Below are 23,845 nucleotides of genomic sequence, written 5' to 3'. Positions count from 1 at the left end.
CTTTGAATAGCAAACACTCTTTTGTTGGTAACTAGGTACACAAATATAATATGAAACATCCCACTTTTTGTTTGACAGTTCATTCCCATTTTCATGACTCCAATCTAAAATTTATTTGAAAAATACTATTCTCCCTCTCAAATTAGACACATTTTCTTTTCTTTTCTCTCCCTTTTTTCTATTGTAGGGTACTGATTTCTGTGGGAAGAGGAGGACTTGAGAAAATGGCCAATTACAGATAAAAAGCATCCTAACTTAGGAATAAGCAAGTAAAGAATTATAAAGAAAACTTCTTTGTATGTTATCATACAATCATCATATTTATGGTTGGTAATGTCAAATTCTGTTTTAAAAAAATAGTATATAATGAATAGCAATGAGTATGTTTCACCTCTACATTATGGTTAAGGAGGGAACGTGTTTAAGAGGTCCCTCTGGTCCAACATTCTCCCAGGGCAGAAATCTCCTCTGTACCTCTGAGCAAACCCAGTGGCAAGATAGCTTTCTGCTCTGTGAGACATCCCATGGCATTACTCGTTATTACATTGTTGGGAAGTAGCTGAAGGTCTATGTGTAAGGCACTGTGCTGAGCCTTCTGAGATTTTAAAGAAGAACCCAAATCCTTGCCCTAAAGAAGCTTAATATTGTGTTCACAAAGTTCGGACAATAGTAATATAAGACAAAGAAGTAAAAGAGGCATAGAAAGGCCCACACCAAACCTTGTGGAAACTCAGATCGAGGGATAAGATACACATTTAGGCAAGGGAACCCACTGGTCTTAGCTCTGCCATCTGGACTAACACCATAGTTTCTCCCATCCATCCATAGAGCCCTACATATTCTATAGATGTGTTCAAAGAGGCAATTTGGCTGAGGGGCTTGAAGTTGGATCTTGGGCATTAGACATCTCTGAATATGAATTTGGACCTTCTCTTTTCATCTGGGTGACCTTGAGCAAGCTGCTTAACCTCACCATAATTCTCTTTTCTCCTCTGGACCATGGTAGGTCTTATTGAAAGACCTGCCTGGTTTATTGACAAGCTTATTGAAAAATTAAATAGTTAATGCAAAGGTCTTTAGCATAGTGCCTCATACTTGGTGTGTTAAAAAAAAAATGGTAGCTTTTGTTTGTATTTTCATTCATTTTCTGTCTTTTTCTGCCAACCTCTAACATATTTATCATTCCTAGTAATATATTATTTTCTAGACTTCTCACGTTTATGGCTATGAACCCCCAAGCTATGTGGTTTTCACTCTCCTGAACAATGTACTACCTAGAACTTTACAACAACAAAACTGTTTGTAAGTTGTAGTTTACAAATCCCAAAACAGAAAAGCTACAGTTGGGGTTTAAGCAAAATAGTAAACTAAGCTGCTACTTCCCTTCGGACCTATACATTTGTTAATGCAGACCCAAATTATTGCGTCCAGATTTTTTGGTTTTGTTTCCAGCAGTTCCATGTCTTTGTTGGTTCATGGCAAGCTTGTGGGGGACTACGCTCTCTAGGTGCCACTTAGGCAGAGGCCTCTCTAGTCCTGTAGTGGTGCAATTCATTTTTCGAACTAAATGAAGATCTTTTGTTTTTATCTTGGGTAAGCCTGGATTTTTGTTTGTAAGTGACAAAAAGTTGAGCTATTATATTAGACAAGAAAGATGGAATTTCTCTGTTTGGTATAACGGAAGAGCAAGAAGAATGCGACAACGGAACGCTGACTCTCCCTTCTCCCTGATGTGACTTGGCTTAATCTTCTCACATAGACTTCTTCTGGGAACATGGGTACTGGCAACTCCTGGGTCATATGGTCATAATTTGAGCCACAGAAAAAACGATTCCCTCGTCCTGTCCTCGTTCCTCTAACCAAGGAAAGAATGGTCAGAATCCAACATGTACCAATGATTATTAAGCCTTCCTTGCCCCCACGAGAAGCTGTTAATTCTTGGACCAGTTCTGTTGGCTTAAGAGGCCAGGGTGAAGAAGATGGCAGTTACCAGAAGATCTCAAGGTATGGCAGGGGAGAAGTTTTTCCAAAGGAGTAAGAAATACATTTTTTCAAGAAATGGAGGTGACTTAGAATTAAGTGACTTAGCCAAGTAGAGCCAAGACCAAGTGAAGGTTTTTAAACTGTTATATAATAGATGATTGAATGGCACAGAAAGATTCATTGTTTTTGTGAAAGCAAGTCATTTATATTTCTTCTTCCAATTTTGGTAAAGAACTAATCTTTCATTGTATTTTTTTGCATGGACTTCTCTACTTCCACTTAAAATTAGATAAAGATGGGGTGCCTGGGTGGCTCAGCGGGTTGAAGCCTCTGCCTTCGGCTCATGTCGTGATCCCAGGGTCCTGGGATTGAGCCCAGCAGGGAGTCTGCGTACCCCCCCGCCCCCCCCCATACTCTTTCTCTGCCTGCCTCTCTGCCTACTTGTGATCTCTGTCTGTCAAATAAATAAATAAAATCTTTAAAAAATTTTAAAATAAAATAAAATAATTAGATAAAGCAAATTCAGAATGATGTAAATGTTTACAAGAGGATTTGTAAAACTTCAGGTTAAATGAAAAAGTAATTTAAAGATTCTTGTTAAATACAATGTAGCCTATAGTTACTGTTATTAACAATCATGAAGGTGCTCATGTGACAGTACCTTGGCTAGGTTCTTTGTTAAAGACAATAAAGCAAACCATAACTGAAACTGGATGAGAATCGATTTCAGAGCTCCTATGTCCTATGCCTATAACCAAAAAGTTTAGGAATATCTGCCAAGCAGCTGTTTTGAGACAGAGAAATAGAAGCCTTACTATATATTACCCAACCAATAAAACACTTATCAGACAATGCCTTGTAGCAAAGTGACCATGAAATTAACTTTCCAGGGATTTCCTCACTTCCAGGGATTAGATGAAGATATAAGAGAGCAAACTCATGGATCATGTCTACTGATTATTCTAGACATGTATATTACATTTTATTGATAAAACTGGATTATTGTTTTGGCTACTTACATAGGTTTCTGAAGCAGTCCTCTTATATTAACAGTAACTTGTTACATCTTTTATTTGTAATATGAGACATCAGTGTATTGCCTATGATCTGCTTATCACAGAAAGCATCCAAGTCACTTGAGAGAGGCAAAATGCTGACCCATATTTAATGACATACACAGCTACCATTTCAGTAGAAAAAAAACTTCCTTACACCAGGGTTTGAATCTGGGCTCGGCTACCTTTGCTTGCCAGGCATACCCTTCTGCAGATTAGATTATCCTGTGGACAAAGACAGGTAATGGACATGAACAACTTCAAGTCAGTGCTGGGATGCAGGGTCACAGAAACCTATTTCTCTGGGACCTAAATTTTGTGAGGAAAAAAAATTGAACATGATAATAAAAACTCTCTTTTCAAATTAAGAGATTTCCCATCTGAGGTGAAAATCAACCTAGGTAAAGATTTTTAACAGATATTTAACAAATAAGGACAGCACCTTAGATCTATCTCGTTCAAGGAAAGAATGGTATATAATCTGTGTTCTGAACCCTGCAAAGTAATTTGGAAACACTCTTATGCATTTTTACTAGTTCATAAAAGCCATAGCACCAGGTTCTTGTGAAGCAGGTTAGCTTTTTAGAAGATTATGAGTTCACCAAAAGATGTGGTAGACAACTGAAATACCGAGTTTTAAAATGTGAATGTTTAGGGCAACCCTCTGGGGTCCCCTCCCTCTTTGGGAGCTTTGTGTTATCACTTAACTATTACTCAATAAACTTGGCTTTGCTGCCCACCAAAAAAAAAAAAAAAAAAAGAAGTGAATGTTTGGGGTGCCTGGGTGACTCATTTGGAACAGCATATGCCTCTTGATCTTGGGGTTTTAAGTTCAAGCCTCATGTTTGGTGTAGAGATTACTTAAACCTTTAAAAAAGTGTGAATGTTTAAACTATTCAAAAGCTATATATATTTTGCCTATGTGAAAATTTGAAATGCGGAAATACGGCTAAAAATTAATAATCTGTATGTTTTCTCTACTGTGTATCAGTTTGAAAATGTCATTTTTACAAAGTATTCTTTAAAATGCTTGAATTTCAAAGAGCATTGCCATTTCTGATGAAACTTAACATTAAAACTTTAGAAATCTCAAAAATACCCATAACAAAATATGTATTTTAGTTTTCTATATAATAAAGAGTACTCTAAGAATGTACTTTAGCAATAAAGCTGCTTGTTAAGCTGTCTTTAAACAGTCCCATTGTGTTTTTACTCTCGATTACAACTGGACTCTTTACAATTGTCACATTTATACATGTGATAACAAGATAGTTCTACTGTAGGCTGGTGTTTTTAGGTGTACCTATTGTTTTTGAGTCACTTGTCTTTATCAGCAATCTAATTCATTCCAGCTTTTACATCTATTGGCATGAAAGCAAATGAGTTTGAATCAATAGACCAGGATGATCTAAGTGTGAATGGTACTGTATGGCTTTATCTTAGGGCTCTCTGTTTAATAATAATAATACTTCCCCCCTGGCACTACCTGTGTTTTTCTATATGAGTAACCTGATTTGGCAAAAAAACAAAACCTCAAACCCCAAACACAATTAAATATGCTGTTCTCATTAGGAAGCTTTCGTTCTGTTTAAGTTACATATTACGTTGGCTAGTCCACTGAAGCACAGTTTTTAAGGTTCTATTGTATTCATCAAATACAATAAATACAATAGTGCTAGCTGCATTATTCTTTAGTTTTGAATGCACAAGCACTAATAATGAGGGCACATAGTTTGAATAATAGGTTGTTGAATAGCTTCATGGTACAAATGATGTTGAATTAGGCTCAGGTCCAGTACCTTCCACTTGAAAGAGTGGTCAACATCCAATGACTTCACTTCAGCTACTCCTCAAACTTCACTTCTGTGCCTCCCACTCCATTGAAATTACTCAGTGAAAAGTCACAGATAACTTTTCAGGGCCTTATCATTCTCAATGGATCACTATAATAGTTTTCCAAGGGTTCTCTCTGCCATGTGCTCATAGCCTTTCTTTTCCCCATCCTCATGTTTTCCTTTTTCTAAAATTGAGAACACTCCCATGCTTGGAACTTTGGGACAAAAAGCCAAACCTAACATGAGCTCAGAGTTTACCAATGATTTGCCATTTGCCAGAATCAGAACCCTCTCCCTATCCTGTTTGAGGGATGGGACATCTTGATCACTTGTTCCCTCTTGGAACACCTTCCTTCTTGCATGGCTTGACATTGTACTATGTCTAAGTACTAAGTACTAAGTCTCCTTCTACTTCTCCGGCGGGTCCTCTTGGTTTTCTCTGCCGGCTTCTCTTCTCTCGAGCATTTTTCAGTTCCTTTGCTTATATCCCTTTTCCTACAGACCTCAACATTTCCTTAATCATCATGTCTATAGGAGAGGTTCCCAAATTCATAGCGGAAAGGGGTCCAGATCTCCCAATTTCCAAGGGCCTTTGGGCCTTTTTTACATGGATATTATATCAACACCTTCAACTATGCTCAGAGCAGGCTCATAGTCTACCCCCAAACTGGGTCCTTCTACTTCTACCCGTGTTCATGATTCCAGAATTCTTCCTGTTGATTAGCTTAGTATACCCAAATAATTTGACACCTTCTTATCTCTCTTGATATTCTAGATTACCTTCTCTTCTTTCAATGCCTTTTCCGTCCCATCCATTCTGAACCCGTTAGTATTCTTTTTTTTTTTTTTTAAAGATTTTATTTATTTGCTTGAGAGAGAGACAGTGAGAGAGAGCATGAGCGAGGAGAAGGTCAGAGGGAGAAGCAGACTCCCCATGGTGTTGGGAGCCTGATGCGAGACTCGATCCCGGGACTCCAGGATCATGACCTGAGCCGAAGGCAGTCGTCCAACCAACTGAGCCACCCAGGCATCCCAAACCCCTTAGTATTCTTAACTTTTGTAACAGTATCCTTTACTGTGTCTTCCAAGCTTTCTATTTTCAAGACAACTGATGCCAGAATTATCTTTTAAAAGCATCTTTGAGTATATTGTGTCCCTGCTTAAATGGTTCCAGAATAAAGTCCAAACTCTGATCACTTCTTGATCTTGCCCTAACCTACCTTTTCAATCTCACTAGCAGCCAGGCCCCTATGTTGGAGCCAGAAAACCCACTCTCAGAGTACTCTAAATGAGCCCATTTCTGTGCCTTCTCTCACTTGGTTCCCTTGTGTAGAATATCTGCTCTCAAAATCACTTTTTCCCAATGTCTGGAACATCTGCTCTCAAAATTTATCACCAGCTTTCCCCAGAAGCCTTTCTCTCACTTAGCTGCAATCATTTTCTCCCTCCACTAGATTCTATGCAGCATATTACTTATTTATCTGTAAACAATCCAGTTATTTTGTGTAGTTGTCTTGCTTCTCCTGCTGGCTTGTAAGCATGATTTCAAGTAGCCTGTTCATCTCCAGCCTACTCCTTCCACCAGGAGGTCTAGTAAAGTGCTATTTATAACTATTCTGAATCAAAAAGAATTTTTAAAGGATGAAAGGGAAAGTCAAGATACAGCAAAATGAAATATGGAAACACTTAGTTAAGAAGAGTCCACAGTTCCCGAGTTTTACCTAATACTTTCCTCCAAAAGCTCACATTTTAGCTTTGCTACTTTTCCACGCAGGAAAGCTCTCTCTCTTCCTTCCTAATTTAGGTTTATTAATAAACTACAGTGCTGCTCACAAAATAAACTGAAGCTGGGGAAGAACGAAAGAAAAATAAAGGTCTTAATCTCATAGATCTTAACTTGGGAGGGAAGTGTAATACATTATTTCATTTGTGTTATTGACTCCGAGTCCCAAGGATTTAGCATGAGAGGACTCAAAGTTTCTGATTGCTAATATGAAGGCATTCTTGAAAGATGAGAATAAAAGTTATGTAGGTCGTACCAGGTCCCCCAGTTAAAAAAAAAAAATCCGTTATTAAGTAGTAAAATTAAAATGTGAAAACGAGGTGGAGGTTTAAAGTATTGTGCGTTTCCAACAACATCTAACATCTCCAGCACGGGTCCTTCATTAATAAGGACTGGGTGTGACTGCACCAACCCTTTAAATAGGACACAGAGGCCACACTCCTTAAAAAAAAACTACAGCACCATATTGTAACATACAAGCACTGGGGACATTTTCAAGCGAGCACAAGGCTCTGTAACCTCACCAGCACTGGGCCCACCACCCCAGCCATTAAGGAGAGCGGTGCTGAAACCTCACCCTGGGAGGGCAGTGCCCAGGCAGAGCTTGGGGAACCCTCAAATAGCGTAGTGCTTTCGAGGGGGGAGTTCCGGCGAAGGCCTTCACAGGCCTCCCTTACAGCCTCTTCAGGCAGTGCACGCGTGCCGCCGCCCGTGGCCCGGGACAACCCCCCGCGTCATGGTCGCCAGAGAACCGGGCCCAACTCCCAGGGCGCGGGGGCCAGCGACAAGCGTGAGCCTAGGCGCCTAAGGGGTGGAGGCGCGGGGCGACGCTGCGCTCCGACCCAGGCGCGTTCTTTTCCCTCGACCGCCCCCATCCGCGCGCCAGGAGCTCCGCGGGCAAAGGAACCGCGGCCCGCGAAAGGGCGGGAAGCCACCAGGCGGTCGGCACCTGCACCCGGGGTCGCCCGTCCTGCCCCGCCCCCTTTCGCCCCCACCAAGCCCGGTCCCCGTCTCACGCCTTTCTCTTCCGCTCCCTCCCTTTGCCCCGGGCCGCAGTCCGGCTCCGCCCAGCTCGCGCGGCCGCCCGGCCGGCTGTGACGTCATCAGACCCCGCCCCCTTACTATAAATACTGGCGTCGCCGGCGCCGCCTTCCCACACTCCGGCTTTTAGCTCGGCTGCGGTGTTTCCTTTTTTTTCTCTCCTTCTCTGCCTCTTCTCATCCTTTCTCGTTCTTCGGCTCTGCAGTGTGACGAGGCCGAATTCTCTCCCCACCCAGTCCTCGCCATTCTTCTTTTACCCGCGTTGTTCTATTTCTCCCTTCGGCCGCCGCCGCCACTGCTGCACAGCTGGTGTCGGTGCCGCGCTTTTTCCCCCACGTCGTCCCCGCAGCCTATGGCCCAGGCCGCCTTGGGTATTTCTGCTCAAGGTAACCACATCCCTCTTTAAAAATTCCGCCGAAAAAGAGAAGACGCTTTACCCGACTCTTTGGGCCGTTATCTCACGTGAGTACCGACCTGAGGGGCGCGGGGGCGCGGGGCCGGCCTCGGGGAGCTGCCGGGTACCTGCCGGCTGGGCCCCGCCGCCCGGCCGGCGGCCCCGCAGCGCCCCGCGGCCGGCTGCCTCGAACATGGCGGACGGCGGTGTGTGTGGCGGCGGTCGGTCCCTCCGCGGCGGCGGCGCGGCGGGCTGGGGTGGCGGGCGCGCTTCGGGGCCCTCAGGCGGCCGCCTGCCGCCCGACCGAGCTGGGGCCGCCGCGGTTAAAGCGAGGGGGCGTGTGCGTGTGGGGGCGCTCGCGGGGGTCTCCGCCGGGGGTCGGCGTCGTCTCCCGGCGGCGTGCGGCCCCCACCCCTCTCCCGTGGTGCATTGCTGTTTCCGGGGAGGGGGCCGGGCCGCAGTCCTGAGGGGCCCTGGTCTCTCAACCCCGGCCGGGAGCCCGGTCGCCTCCGGTATCCCCGCAGGCGGCGCGAAGGGCTGCTACGGCTGGGGCCTTATGAATGGAGTGGGGCGGGCCTGGCGGCGGCCTCCTATGACAGCTGCCGGAGGAGGACGGGTTCTTAGGGGTGCGGGGAGTGCGGCCCCCCTCTGGTGGAGGAAAGTTGACGCCACTCCGGGGCCCGGAGGCAGGGAAGCCCCGGTGTCAGGTAGCGGGGGAGAGGCCTTTGGCCCCTTCTGGAAGCCTCGCGGCTGCTGCTCCGCCCCCTGCGGCGCTCCTGATTGGGCCAAGTCGCCTTCACTCACCTTAGTCACCTCTTGGAGCCTGAGGATTAGTCACCATGGCTTCGTTTTCCCGTCCGCGCCACGATTCCCCGGCAGTGAGAAGGAGAACGGTAGGCTTGGGTGGCTTATCAAGTACTATTTTGACTGCCAGCCGGAATGATGGTGACGTGTTTTAATTCTGGCCCAAAATATTTCTTGAGCGTGTATGTTTCTTGGGCTACACTGCTGGCTCGGAAACCTGAGGTCGGTTACACAGTTTACACCCACGATGTTCAGATTATCTGGGTTTCTTAGTGGCACCTTGGATCTGCTAAGATGTTTTCTGTTCCGTGGTGTTTCCACCTTTAAGCCCCCAGATTGGGTGGGAACCTGAGGACTCTTTAAGGGACAGAGAGAAGTGCTCTGTGATGGGGAGGAGTTGATGGAACGAACCTGGCAGAAATACAGCCAGTGATTGTCGGGCAGACCCTAATCTTTCATTCCTTTTACAAATGTGAGAGTGTAGGTGCTGGTCGTGGAAGACAAAGAAGCCCTGAGGAGTTTACATTTAGTAGGAAAGATAGGCTCCTAATGATTAAATATGAGATAGTAGGTGCAGTAATCAAGTAATCAGTGTCTTCTTTTTTGCCACTCAGGTTTAATTTATACGTTTTCTTTCGAACATAGAGAGAAGGCAAAAGAATTGTACTTTCTGCTAGACGCATTTAACAGCATTTTATTTGCCATCCTGCTGTCTTTTTCATCAACTCATCTCATTTTTCCGTGTATTTCAGAGTTGGAGATAACAATACGCCACCCCTCTAACTTTAGTTCATAAGCACATATCGTAGTTTAATAAAAAAAAAAACCCGTAAAATGCACAGATTTAAGTTTATCATTTTATGAGTTTTGACCCAAAAAAATAAGAGTTGTGTGATCCAAACCTGTCAATATAATCGAACTTTGCCCTCACCCCAGAAACTTTTGTGCCTTCAAATGATGCACACCGTCCTTTCCAGAGGCAACCAGGATTCTGAATTTTTTTTTTTTAACCGTAGATTGGTTTTGTCTGCTCTAGAAATTCCATGTAAATGGAATTAAACTGTTAAGCATTATTTTGTGTAAAAGGCTTTAACACAGCAGGGGTTTTTAAAAGATTTTATTTATTGACAGACAGAGATCACAAGTAAGCAGAGAGGCAGGCAGAGAGAGGGGAAGCAGGCTCTCTGTTGAGGAGAGAGCCTGATATGGGGCTCAATCCCAGGACCCTGAGATCATGACCTGAGCCGAAGGCAGAGACTTTAATCCACTGAGCCACTTAGGCGCCCCTCAGCAGGTTTTTTATATTCATCCATGGTACATAAATCAGTAGGTTGTTACTTTTATTTCTCAGTGGTAGTCCATTATATGAATACTTTGCCTGATCTTATAAAATAAACTGTTTTGGAACAATTTTAGATTTCTAGAAAAGTTGCACAGGTAGTACAGAGCTGTGTACTTCTCTCACCGAGTTCACATTATTAATTAGCATCTTACTGTGGTACATCTGTGAAAACTAAAGGAGACTTTGATGAATTCCTGTTAATTAAACTGCAAATTTTATTTGAATTTCATCAGTTTTTAATGTCCTTTTTCTGTTTCAGGATAATCCATGGTACCACATTATGTTCAGTTGTCATGTCTTCCCCAGTTCTGATCTGTATGACTGTTTCTTAACCTTGTTTGTCCTGTCCTTGACAGCCTAGAGAAGTATTGGCCAGATACCCAGTAGAATGCCCCCCTCTTTGGCTTGTCCAATATTTTTCTCATAATTAGATTGGGGTTTGGGGGGTTTGGAAAGAATACCAAGTGGCAACTTTAAAAGACATTGGTAAAGGCAACTGCTATTTGTCATTCAGAGAAATACTGATAATTTGGGGCCACTAGGCTTTGGGATAATTATTATAAAGGTGTTGGGAGGGTTTTGGATTTTGTATGTGTTGGAGGGGGTTAGTAACCTACTGCTGACTAGTCAAGACTAGTTCTCCATGTGCTTGCTTATCCAGAAGTAATAAGAGACATTTTCTTCAGTTAAAGAACTAGATTGCTGATTACACGTTCCATTCTAAATGAGAATAATTATTTTTTTCCTATACCTCCTTTTCTCCACATTTTCATTTAATTTCTCTTTGGTTTAATTGTACAAATATTCTATTTATTCTCTATGTAGATAGCCCTCTTACCCTGTGTACCCCTTTTATTTTACTAAAATGTGCCTTTCACATTTTGGGGCCTTCATTTCCTTAGTATCTTTTTGTTAGATGGGAATGTTTTAGAGATCATGCTGAAGAACATTTTTGAATGTCTGAAGTTTAATATCCTTAACATCATACATCACTGCTCTTGGGTTGCATTAAGCAAAATCGCTGTGTGGATGCTTGGGGAAGGGATGGAGATGAGTGTCTCACCCAGGATACTTACCCTATTCCTTAGGATACTTGAGAATAAACTCTGTCTCTGTCTCCAGCATGGGTCAGCTTTTAATTTATTTCTAAAATTATCTTGGTGTGCGAAGAATCAAAAATCTTTGTTTTGTCGGGAATATATTATTTGGAATCTAATGTAAGGTTGTAACCCCTGTTACATGTTGGTATGGGTTCTTGACTCATCTGTGTGTGTGAGCAGATTCTCTTAGTAGGCTGAAAGAACCACAGGATGCAACTATCCTGGTGGAGATGAGAGATGCTTTATTTTTAAAATATTTATTTTTTTGAGATGTTTTAGAGATGTCTAGAGTACTTCTGAAATTTCTCTGATCCTTAACATGCTAATTTCTAGTTTCATTTTCTGGTTTCCTCCTTATCACCCTTTCTAGCAAATGCTGTCAGGATATATTGCTTTAAAGTAGCAACCACCTGATTATGATTAGAAGTACAGACTATAGCAGTTTAGAGGTGAGAAAGTCCAACTAAGGAAACTGTAGTAGGTAATAACCATTGCTAAAACTTAACATTTTGTAACATACTAAGCACTTTAAACATTCGTATGTTCTAGTGATTGTAGACTTAAGTCTAGGTAGGTTAAGGTATAAGGAAGAGAGGTGTCTACTTCTAGTTAGTTGTCTTATGTACAAAGCAGCTATCAAGTGTTATTTCACATACATGATGTATCCAGCTAAGTCACAGATCTTTTTGGTATGTAGTAAGATTTATACTTTAAAAAAAATTTGGAATTTGGAGAGTAAGAAATGTTCTGAGTAGATCCAAATTATAGATCATGCCAGAACATTGTACATCAGGTTAATAAGGGTACTTGGAAATTTTCAATTCTAGGCCACTTAGAAATTTGGGTTTTTAGAGGATAAATAAAAGTGACAATGAAATTAGATGAAGGCTGTAAACTTGAGTAGGTAGATATACCAAGTTGGTAAGTGGATCATGACATCTGGCTTTGTGAATTTTGTACTATAGGAGTCTGGAAATTTTTACTATAGGGAAAAGTGCTTTGGTAAACCCTTTGAAAACATCATTTGTGCAATGTGATTAGTGAAATGCTCTTCTAAAACATACTTATTCCTACAGTTAATTTTTAAGTCCATTTAATCTGCTGAAGCACAACCTTTTTCTTTTTTAATTAGGACTATTTACTACTGCTTCTATTTCATTCTTTAGGGCGAACTTTCTGACCAAGTATACAACTACCCAGAGGGCCTAGGAGAAGTGCTGTATAGAGAGCAGTTCGACTTCAACGCTGAGCCACCTTGGGAACCTAGCTGATGATAGGGGGGTTCCATCTCCTAACTTGTCCATGTAAGTATTTTCACATCTAAGGTCTAGGGGTCTTGTAAGATTGAAGTAAAGGAGAGTTCTTGTTGCTCAGGTTTTTTCAAAACTTGAAAGTGTACTTATCACTTAAAGTGAAGTAACTTTTAAAGATCTTTTTTAAATCTTCTAAAAATAAAGGCTTGACAATTACAGGGTATACTGATTCAATTTTGTATGCATTGTTTACCAGTGATTGGATCACTTAATTTATTTTGAGTACGTAACAAGTATTACTATACTTAAGTACATACCACAAGCCCAAGTTTTAGGAAATCCAGGTTTTAATAGAAGTTGGAGAGATTTTGTATTCTTGTTTGTTTTTAATTTAAGGTGTAGGCAGTGGTTTGTTCTATCATTCAACTGTTAACTTGGTAAATTTTTAAGTATTTAGGCTTAATTGAAAAAGAGAGATATTTAAATAGAGCAAAAGATTCTGTTCTTCATACCACTCACTGAAGCTATGTGCCCCCACAGCATGGGATATAAGAGGTGAATCTTGTTTTATTAGTTTGAGCATCTTGCCAGGTATAATGTGATTACCTGAGTTTATAATTGTTTTATAAAATGACTTTATGTAATACTCAGCTTGTGGGGAAAAATTGGTTGTTTTTAGAGGACTTACTGAGAGATGATAAATGTATGTCTCCCAGCATGTCACTTTCTGAACAGATTTTCTTGGATAAATTTGGACTCTACTTAAAACTTCGTGCAAAATATAATACTACAGAAAAATGTTCTTTTAATTTGTGCTGCTAGATTTGTAGAGTTTTTTAAATTTATTATAGGTTTCTTACTATTGACATTTAGGTTTTAAGGTTTGTTTCTAGGTTGTCCAGAGACTTGGAGGAAATAATTGAAGTTTTCAGTTAGCTTTAGGGTATCAATTTAGTGTTTCTATAGTTTGATGTTAAATAGATTCTATCAAATAAAAATGTTCTAAGTTAAATTAGACCTTCTCAACACATTTGCAAAGCTAAAGAGAGGGGGAAATAAACAGTTTAAATAGTAGGATTTCTTGAAAGTTCTACTGACAGAAACCTGACTGGAGGATTTCTCATACTGGCTTTCTCCTAGCTATGTGATTTTGAGCAAACTGCTTATTTTTTAAATTATAGCTATAACTAGAACAGTTCCTTTAGCCCTAAACTGATAACAATGATTTTTCATTTTTGAGTGTATTAAGCACCCCTTGTTAATGTAATGTGGGTTTTGAGATTATAGCATCATCTGTAACAAATGCAGAATCTCCACCCTACCCAAACCAGACTCAAGCTGTGTGTTAACCAGGTGGCTTGCATGCATGGTAGAGAGAAGCGCTGTTATTGCCATCTCAGTACCAAGTCAGTTATCTCTTAATTGTTGTTAGTCATCTGTTCTATTTCCAGAATATCTAATATTTCACCCTTATTGGCTTGGAGATTTAACTTTTCTGGGATGGGGTCTAGTTGGCATCTAATAGGCAGGCATTTAATTGAATTCTCTTTAATGTAAATATAATGTATTAATATTTTTAACGATGTTTCCTCTTAAGCTTGTTTCTGTGAACTGATACAAGGTTAATAAATGATTCTGCCAAATCTAGGAAAGTAGTTTTAATTTAAAATAATTAATGTAGTATTGGGAAAGTCCATAGTTGACTCCTTTTGGGGGTGGATCAACACAGGTAGAATATACTAAAGATATTTATTCTGCAGTTTCTGGCAGCCAGAGTAACTGATTATGTCTAGGTACAATGTATACTATTGAACAAAACTGTACTAGAAGCTTTGCTATAAAGTTACAGGTCCATAATTCTTCAGGTATCTAATTCTGAAGTCTAAAAGCTACTTGAAAATTTTTTTTAGAGCCTTCTAGAAGCAACCTAAACTGCTTTGGGAACAAAACCTTGAGCTGAGCTGGTGCTGTTTTTATCTTATTCCATTTATTGCTGATATTCCTAAATTTTGTTGTAGAAATACTGTGATTAGAGGTTGTTAGCTTGGCCTCTTGGAGAATGTGTGTGTGTGTGTGTGTGTGTGTGTGTGTGTGTGTATACATGCATACTATAATACCATTCTAAAATCTGAGAAATTTTAAATTCAGAAAAGATGTGACTCCAAAGGTTCTTGACTAGAATTAGTAGAAATGGCGAGAGAAAGTTCGACATTCCAGAAATGCCCTTAGATAGAAGCTATTAGACATTAAAATCCTGGGGAGCAATAGTACTGTTTGGAAAACCAGAAGTCATTAAAAGGGCTTAACAAATGGGCTTTTGTGGAGAATAACTTGGCATTGCAAAGCATATAGCTATGTGAACTCTTTGAACAGTGTAATACTCCACTAGTTCTATACAAATGGTCTAAGCTCTAGAATTTCCCTTCAAAGTTAGGTTTAATGCCTTTAAAAAGTTCTTTAGGGTTTATGCTGGTGTTTTGTTTTTTTTTTTTTTCCTGTGGGGTGATTCTCAAGTTATTTTAGCTGTCACTGTTTTATAATTAATAAAATAGCCTAATGTAAAAATTTTAAATAGTCCTTTCCAGAAAACTAAATTCTCTTTTTTAAAGAGTTTATTTATTTAACAGAGAGAGTGCGTGCATGCACACAAGCAGGAGGAACAGCAGAGCAGGCAGAGCAGGCAGAGGGAGAAGCCCAATGCAAGATTTGATCCCAGAACTCTAGGATCATGACTTGAGCTGAAGGCAGCCGCTTAACTGACTGAGCCACCCAGGCATACCAGAAAACTAAATTCTCTTTTAACCAACTACTTTTATTAGCAGACCTGGTAATGAAGTCAGATTGAATTAATCATTACCACATACTTTTAAAAAGTTGTATCTAAATCTAGAAATAGGTTTCAGTTAATTGAGTGCTTTAAATGGGCTCTTAAAATTTGTCAAAAATATTTTACATGGTTTTCAGTAGTTGACCATGTTCAAATAGAAACTTCATGAGAATCCTCAGCATTTTAAATACTCCTTTTTTATCTCCTGATTGGTGATGTTTACATATGCCTTAATAAGATCTACCATAACCAGATTGGAATTATTTTAACTAAGGGAAAAATGTTCTGTATGAATTTACTAGTATTGTTTTCTCATGTTTTGCTGTTGTCAGTAAAGTTGGGTTTTTTATTTACTATAGAGAACATTTAGTTTGGGTAATTTACAGATTCTGTGATGCAAACAGATTCAACAGAACATTCATTAATGGTTGTTGGTGCTCTTTGACAAAACAAAACAAAGCAAAAATCTGAATAAAACTGCTATCCTTAAAATACACAATTTTTAAAGTATATGTATCCCCTGGCATACATAAGATAGTACTTGATGGTTCCTCACTGCTGGTGTAAATTAGCAGGAAAGTATTCTGTATAAGCACAATGTGAAGATATGTTAATGAATAAAACAGTGTTTGGGGAATGTGGCTTTTTTTCTTTAGGCAAATTTTGGATCTTTTCTGTGAGGGCCAAAAAGACTGGCCCTCTATACTGATCAGTATAGATCGGTTTTTAAAGGGGATAAATGGTTCTTGCATTTATTACAAAAGACAGTTGAGCCAGGAGGATTAATAATGGCTACCAATTTTTGTGTTCCATTATGCTCCCTTTACATAGTCTTTTTTCAGTATTTTTTTTTTTTAAGATTTTATTTATTTATTTGAGAGAGAGAGACAATGAGAGAGAGCATGAACGAGGAGAAGGTTAGAGGGAGAAGCAGACTCCCCATGGAGCTGGGAGCCCAATGCGGGACTCTATCCCGGGACTCCGGGATCATGACCTGAGCCGAAGGCAGTCGTCCAACCAACTGAGCCACCCAGGCATCCCTTATTTCAGTGTTTTTGAGACTTCCCCTCTCCCCCTGAAATTTTGAGACAATTCCAGTTAGGAGTGAATAAGGCATTTGTACCTTGTAAACTATAAAATCTAGGTAAATAGGCTATTTTGTGCTGGCCATTGTTCAGAGAACCCTAAGGAGGCTATTGCAGGGGAGGTGCTTAGGAAACCAGTATTTTTTTGTCCTTCACCTCCATTCCAGGGTCATCCTTGCACGCTTAAGCAGTTTGTCACAAGCTAACTGAAGCAAAGATTTAGCCTTCCTTTCCTCTATTCCACTGAGTAATGTGAGGAACGTTATGGCATGAATAGAAAATATTTGTGTAGCATACTGAGCTACAAGGATTAGACTGATGTTCAGCCTGTCTGGGCCACCATAAGGTCTTAAATGCCTGTAACTACTTGACTTGAAGAAGGACCCAAATAATAAATAACAAATTGTTTTAAATTATTGAGTAAATAATAAAATAACAAATTATTTTCAAATGCTCCTCTCTGAACTTTTTGCCTTTTCTTCATTATCTTACATAAACACATTTTAAATCTCTCTTCTGAACTTGCTGTGGAGTTTGTTACTTTTTGTGCCCCTACAGTTTAACTTTGTAAACTTGTGAATTGATCTTTGTTACCTTGAACAAAGTTATTTGGAGGTGGGGTGGTTTTAATCTGTGATGTGTGTGGACCTGATCCTTAGAAGTTTAAAATTTCTTATGAAAATAGCATCCTCTAGCACTGCTCTGTTTAGTACAATAGCCACTAGCCAGGTGGTTATTTAAATTTTAAAAGTTAAAACTAAATAAAATTTAAAATTCAGTTCTCAGTTGCATGAGCCACATTGTGAGTGCTTGGGAGCTATATGTGGCTAATGCTGTTGTTTTGGGTAATGATAAAATTTCAGTTACCACAGAAAATTCTTGGACAGTGTTTCTCTAAGGTAGTGTTACTATGAACATGAATACCTGTAATCTTAAAACATAAATTAGTAAGAATCATAAGAAATAGGTGTTCTCTTATATTTAATAAAAAAACTTTAACTTGTAATGGCTTTTCAGTTTTATATTTTAGCTGATTTTTTTTTTTCCGAATTTGTTGAATTCTTTACCATGCTGTTAGGATAGAATTCCCTACTATGATTTATTTGCTTATGCAGACATTATTAGGTTTGTGTTGAATACATGCCTCTTCTTTTCATCTATTTCTTGCTTTTTGCTGCAAGGATCCTCTGATGCCAGTTTATAAAGAGCTCCTAAATAAGTGTTGTATCTTCTTATTTAGGTTCAACATGGTCAGCTGGTCAACATGGTGTTCTGTTGGGCATGACCAAAAAGTAGGAAGGGGTCTTAGTATGTTCAACATGGACACTGTTAAAAAAAAAAACCCTAAATAATTCTCCAAATGAGGTATTTGCTATCCTAAATTCATGAAGAGCTCCCACAAGTAAAAAGCACAAAAAAGACCTAAAAAAGGAAAAATGAGCAAGAGTTGAAGAACGTTTTTTCACTAAAAACCTAGCAGTTTTATGTAGCCCTAGACCAGTGCTACCTAAGCTGCCACTCAGCAAGCTAGTCTCTTGTACCACAGTGTAAAGTTGTGTACTGCTTGATTCTTAACTTCTGGATCAGCTAGTTTCAAGGCCATAGTTTGAATAGCATTGTCTCTTAGGTACATAAAAAAATAGAAATTATGTCATAAATAATAATGTGGGAAATAACCCATAGACCCAGATCAGGTAAATAAATGGTATATCTACACAAAATACTACACAGCAGCGAAAATTGATGGACTCTGGTCATATCTGTCTGCCCTATAAAGCTGAGCAAAAGAAGTCAGTTGTGGTAGAAAAATAACAGATGCTATTTTTAGTTCAGAACCAGTAAAGCCAAGGTTTAGGGGCATATATAACAATAAAATTATTAAAGCACAAGGAAATGATGATTAGAAAAGCATGAACATGCTTAGGGGACATGCAACCACTGCCACCTGGGAAAGATGTATAGGCTTATAAGGTATTCTATTTCTTAACCTTGTATTTGCTGTAGTCATTACATTGCACATGAGTTTTATATATAATCTTGGAGAAGTGACAGTAAGATCTGCCCTATAAGGTAATCAAAATAGTAATTAAATGCATTTGTTGGTAAAGAGTTATTCCCTATACTACATCAATAAAGCTCAGAAAGCTTAAGATTAATACAGCTATATGTTTCCTGTTCATGTTGTATTACAGTAGGTTTCTTTAATGATACTGCATCTTTTTTTTTTTTTTTTAAGATTTATTTATTTATTTGACAGAGATCACAAGTAGGCAGAGAGGCAGGCAGAGAGAGAGAGGAGGAAGCAGGCTCCCTGCTGAGCAGAGAGCCCGATGCGGGACTCGATCCCAGAACCCTGAGATCATGACCTGAGCCGAAGGCAGCGGCTAAACCCACTGAGCCACCCAGGCGCATCTTAATTACCAAGATGGATTTAAATATTTTTACTTGTGTGAGGTACACACACTTATTGAAGAAAAAATTAGCCTTCACATCAAATAGTCAAGACACATTTTTTAAAGGGAGCTTAATCTTTCAATTCCACTTGTAGAAGTATATGGGTATTAAAATCCTATGTTTTTGTTTTCTCATTAAGTTGTATTTTTAGAATATTGAGATATGTCATGGGTCAGCTTTTACTTAGGCACTTGAAACTTAACCTGTTGGGCTCATTTCTTTTGCCCCCCCCCACCCTTAATGTGTCTCCTATTCTTGCTCTTTTAAAATAATTCTTCAGCAGTAACCTTTAATAATCTTCCTCTAGAGTTAGTCAGGGTTTTGTTTTGTTTTTTTCTTTCTTTTTTTTTTAACTTCATCACCTGAAAAGTAACTTTTTAAGGATGTTAATTGCCGTTACCGGCTTTCCACTTACTGTTGATTGAAGCAGGCTCCGAGTACCCAGTATAGATTATTGTGGTCATCTATCATTTACTTTCAGTCCAGTATGGCAAAAATCCACGTGGTCTTAACGGTCCTCACAATTTGTTGGAAGTTTGTACCATCTCCATTAGGTAGCTTCCTGTCACTGTTTCTGGTAGTTCGAACCTTCTCCAGGCCTGGCATCTATAATGCCAAAGTCCTCTTTGAGACTCCTCTTCTAATGTTCTTTTGCCCAAAGGCATTCTATGTGGTAAGTAACATGTCTCTCAGAATTAGAATGCAGAGGTGACTTCGACAGCATTATATCTATTGTTAAAGCTGCGAGCTGAGTCCTCAAATTATATATTAAAAAACAACAAAAAAATGCTTTTAGTCTTTACAGTAGTGGTTATAATTTCAAAATATCTCAAGTTCTCATTCTTTAATGAGTAAACGTCCTTTTAGAAAAGTGGTTGATATATTAAGGTTGGGTTTCCTGCTTACATGTATCTGAAACAGTACTCTCAACCTTTCAGCTCTCCCTGTTCTACTTCCAGGGAGGTCTTCACTTCAGAAATCCAAGACTCATATTCATCCAGCTTGGTGTCAAGTGGGCTGTTGCTGCCAGAATTATCTTGTGATTATTTGAGAGATGTATCAGTTTCTTCTGAAGTACAATCAACTATAGAAGCCTTTGTAGCAGGTGTGTAACAAGGCAAGTGCCCAGCTGCTGCAGCCACTACTCTTGGAGCTACGCTCTCAGTGAACATGAGGACTCAGCGGCCTCATGGAAGGCTCCAGGAAGCAGTGTGCAGTTCTTTGAAGCCTTTTGTTTCTTTGGCAGCTCTTCATTTTAAAAAGAAAAAAAAATGTGTTATCAGAAAGCACCAATATGAAGGCGTAAATAAGGAATGTTAAACGTTTTTTTTTTCTCCCCAGCTACAGTATCTAAGAGGAAATTACTTACAAAAGTAGTATTGTGATTACAGCAATTATATTAGCGTGAAAGAAGCTGAGCTTGCTTTCACCATACATGGGTAAGGTGTTTGGTTGTGAACATGGCTTGAAGGCTTATAAGTAGAGAATACTTCCTAGTGTCTGTTGATAAAAAATAAACTTCATAGGTTTTATGAAAAATGAATTTGCTCTATTTGGAAATCCAAGATTTACACAGAGTAGATATTTCTGAAGTTCAATGTAAACAGTTCAGTGTCTAGCAGCTGACCACATAATGTGTCCTAATGTGTTGGAGCCAGTAAATCAGTCTCATTTCCGATTTATAAGCCATAAAAAAGGGTGCAGTGTCTTTTGGAAATGAACACTCAGGACTGGAGGATTGACTGAACTTTGGCATTACCTGGGTTTGAGGGTATCCTTAATGGTGAGGTGTCTGGAAATTCCCTGTGGGATTTAAAATTGAGGTGGATTAACTTGGCAGATCTGATATATAAACTGCTCACCCACAACACATATGCACTTATATCATTCTGGTTCTGTAGGACATGCTGTATATGTCCTAGATTTTTGGTTTAACATGAAGTAACTTTAAATGCCTCTTGGAAAACTAGCAAAACACTTTAGTGCTTTGAGGCAGAAATGTGGAACATAAACCTTTTTGAGATAGTGGAGCTTTAAAATATTTTTTGCTAACCTGTTAAGAAAGGTAGGCAACGACTATGAACTATTTTTAGGACTCTTTCCTTCAGTGAGATTGGGGTAAATACAGGGGATAGGAAAGAACCAGCCTTCCCTTAACCACCTACTTCAGTCTTTGTAGTTGTTAGAAATCTTGGGCTTCCAAGTGACATTCATTTCAACAAAGGGTTTGTTAGCTCAGAATGTGTTAGACAATTTCTCACCTGGAGGTCTTTATGTTTTGCATATGCTTTAGAGGTAATAGTTTTTCCTGAGGATGACTTTTAGTTTTTAACAGTAACTGACAGTTGAGCTTTGCATTTATATGTGGGTCACTTTTGTATCCTGTTTTGGGGCTCCTTAAGAATGTGAACAATGAAAAAGAAAAAAAGAATGTGAACAATGGACCATCTTTGAAGGAGTTCTCTGTCACAAGCCAATCCTAAGCTTAAGAACTCCTCATTCTTAAGGAGTTGTGACACCTTTGTCCACCTGTTTGTGAGCACCTATTCTGAGTTGGGAATTAACTCGAGCATGAAAAAACTCTCAGGGACCATCCACGGTAAAGGGAGTTAGAGCTCGCTTACATCCACTGTCTGTGTATAGGCTTTGTTAGTGCTGGTTTAACAATTTTATTGCAGTGCTCAGTAAAAGTAAGGAAATCAAATAATGTTACACATACTACATCTGTTTTTGTGGTTTGGGTGTGTTAGTCCCTTCATTCTTTTTGTTAAGTACTGCCAATATAGTAATTGAATTTTATTTTTCCATCAGAGTCCTTTTGTAAGTTAAGAAGGGATTGGTGAACTAACACTATGGTTACGTTTGAAGTGAGAGTTACATTTCCGTGATAATACGATTTCACAACCATTCCTCACTTAGAGCAGGATGCGCTTTTTAATATTTTTATTCATGTCATTCATTATTTGTCACCTGTTTTAGTTCTGGGTTATATTTTAAAATTATTTCACCTCTTCAGAAGTTTGATCTATGGTGACAAGAGCTCAGTGATTAGCTAAAGTAGATTTGGGGATTCACAGCAAAAGGAACATAGGGAACTCAAGTTCATAGAAGTGGTTATGGAGGTGTATACATTTGTTAATATGGGTGTACATTGTTTCATGTAAATAGACAGTTGATAAAATGGGTTAAAAGAAGTAATTTCAGAGATTTTACTTATTTGTCAGAGAGAGAGAGCACAAAGCAGGAAAAGCAGGCTCCCTGCTAAACAAGGAGCCTGACGTGGGACTTGAACTGGGGACCCTGGGTTCATGATCTGAGCCAAAGGCAGACGCCTAACCTACTGAGCCACCCAGGTGTCCCTGGAAAAAATAATTTCACTTATGGGGTTTACCTGAGAATTAGACAAAAGATGCAGAAGGAACAACAAAGTTAAAAATCCAGAAAATAATTATAAAGGCTAAAAGGATATGGGTAGGTGTAATAGGATATTTTCATACCATATGTGAATTTAGTTTATTTATTATTAGAACCATGGGGATTTATATATCTGAGAAATGGTTACTTGATTATGGAAATACGATAAAGCTCTATCAGACTGAGAGTTACTGTTGGGTTTCTTAAAAAAGGAAACCTCTTTTCTAAGGGTGGGGGTGCTTGGCAGACATTTTTTTTTCCCTTTTATTTATTTATTTTTAAAGATTTTTAAATTTATTTATAACTGAGAGAGATAGCTTGAAGAGTGAACAGAAGCACAGGGGAGCTAGAGAGGGAGAAGCAGGCTCCTCGCTGAGCAGGGAGCCTGACACAGGGCTTGATCCCAGGATGCTGGGATCATGACCCGAGCCAGAGGCAGATGCTTAATGACTGAGCAACGCAGGCACCCCAGATTTTTTTCGTTTTAAACATAATTTGATCATCAGCATCTTTAGAGCTAATTGTTCTGTGCCTCAGTGTCTTCACTCTAAAATGGTGGTAATACCGTTATTATGGTTTTAAGCATTGAGAAAATTAATATGTATTAAGTACTTAAAACAGTGCCTGGCACGTTGTCCTAAATGCTTGCTGTTAAGAATGTAAACATTCAGCAGATAAGACTTGATGGAAGGGGTCTGATGTTTGTAAGTACTGAGAATCCTTACAATAGAGGAGAATCACCCTTTCTGTAAGGACTGCAGCTATGGGAAATTGAGGTACATATCTTTGTGACTTTAAACTAGACTTTTTGGCAGCATTTGCCTTGGAGGTCCATGATTAATAACCTATGGTTCCCAGTTAAATACGTAGCTGAAATATTGGGCTGAAGGTCTTACGTATTTTTTATTATTGATAATACAAATGAGAGGTGTTTGACCATAAAGATTTGTAATGCTAAACCTAACTGAAAGTTCCTGCTGTAATTTCTTATACCTACCTTTGAATTGATTTTTTTAAAAAAATAAATAACCTTTATCTTTTCTCTCCCTTAGTGCATAGTTGGATATTCACCTTAATCATTAAAGGTTGTTTAAATAATGTATCCTCAGGCCTAAAATGTCTGCTTTCTGGGCACAGGTTTACATCACTTCTGATAAAACAACCTTTAGAGAAGGTCAAGGCTACAGTTTTACTTCATAAATAATAAGTCTCACTTAGATATGCCTAGGTTAATTCCTTTTGTAAAATATCCTTAATTTTTCTGTTTCTGCTATTGCTCGAAAGGTTTTGTGAGCTAAACTGAATGTAGTTGACTTTTTGGAAATGAAGTTGTTAAAGTTAAAAACTAAGTATTGGTTGTCATGGAATTTGATTAATATTATGGCTTATTGAGGAGTTTGTTTTGGTGCATTCAAAAATCTGACCCTTTGAGAACCATTGAAATGGTGTATACCTTTCAGATGAGGACCATCACC

The 23,845-nt window shown here is 39.3% G+C and overlaps 1 protein-coding gene across 5 annotated transcripts in view; it reads left to right on the top strand.

Moving 5' to 3' along the window:
- Window positions 1-7,799: 7,799 nt before the first annotated feature.
- AZIN1 (antizyme inhibitor 1) overlaps window positions 7,800-23,845 on the top strand; it is a 30,740-nt gene continuing 14,694 nt past the window's right edge. Inside the window, exons 1-3 of one of the 5 annotated variants that reach the window (XM_045077937.1) lie at window positions 7,800-8,159; window positions 12,504-12,641; window positions 19,916-20,073. The gene's annotated coding sequence lies outside the window, so the exon portion shown is untranslated. 5 annotated transcript variants of the gene reach the window in all.

This window comes from Mustela putorius, unplaced genomic scaffold (assembly GCF_011764305.1).
Source record: "Mustela putorius furo isolate JIRA1106 unplaced genomic scaffold, ASM1176430v1.1 tig00000228_pilon_pilon_pilon, whole genome shotgun sequence".
Classification (NCBI taxonomy): Eukaryota; Metazoa; Chordata; class Mammalia; order Carnivora; family Mustelidae; genus Mustela; species Mustela putorius.
This window is presented reverse-complemented; position numbering and strand designations above follow the sequence as displayed.